A 728-nucleotide genomic window follows, 5' to 3' on the forward strand; every position below is an offset into this window, starting at 1 on the left:
AAAATAAAATAACCTAAAATTTAACTAAAATAACTTAAATTAATTGCTTAACAAGTAATCAAACTTAAACTAAAAACACACCTAAAATGCTAAAATTTGAACCTAAAATCTAAAAGATTTAGCTACTTAAGCTCTCAAAATGAGTCAAAATAACTCTATATAATAGAGTTATCAATCATCTCATGAATAATGATTTGACATGATCATATGAGTATGTGTCATTTTCACTCTTCACATCACGTTAGTGTCACATGGATATAAAATTGACAAATGATATTTTGACTAATGACAATTAATCAACTACTAGTCATAAGAACATATTTGGCTTAAAAATAAAAATATATAAACTTGGTTGAATGTAATAGAAGAATAAAAGTTTATTTAAATTTTTTAAAATAATTCAATGATTTTTCAAGCATTATACCCTTATCATTAATACAATTACCGATTGCCATGTGAGGTTACGTTTAACAAATATAAATTCATATCGTTAGTCCTATTAACAATTACATTTTGTCTTCAATTCCTTTGAAATAAATAAAATAAAAAATTTTTGCATCCTAATTTAAAAGAAAAATTACATAGATTGAATTCAAAAATGAAGCATTTGATGAACTTATATTGAGCATTTAACCTAAAAATAACTAAAAGGATTATGCAATTTGGCGAATCCAATATCAATATGAACATTCTTTTTCTGAGATATCCAACATTAACGTATTTAATTT

Source organism: Theobroma umbraticum, unplaced genomic scaffold (genome assembly GCF_002168275.2).
Source record: "Theobroma umbraticum cultivar Fairchild unplaced genomic scaffold, ASM216827v3 scaffold_67.0, whole genome shotgun sequence".
In the NCBI taxonomy this organism is placed as follows: Eukaryota; Viridiplantae; Streptophyta; class Magnoliopsida; order Malvales; family Malvaceae; genus Theobroma; species Theobroma umbraticum.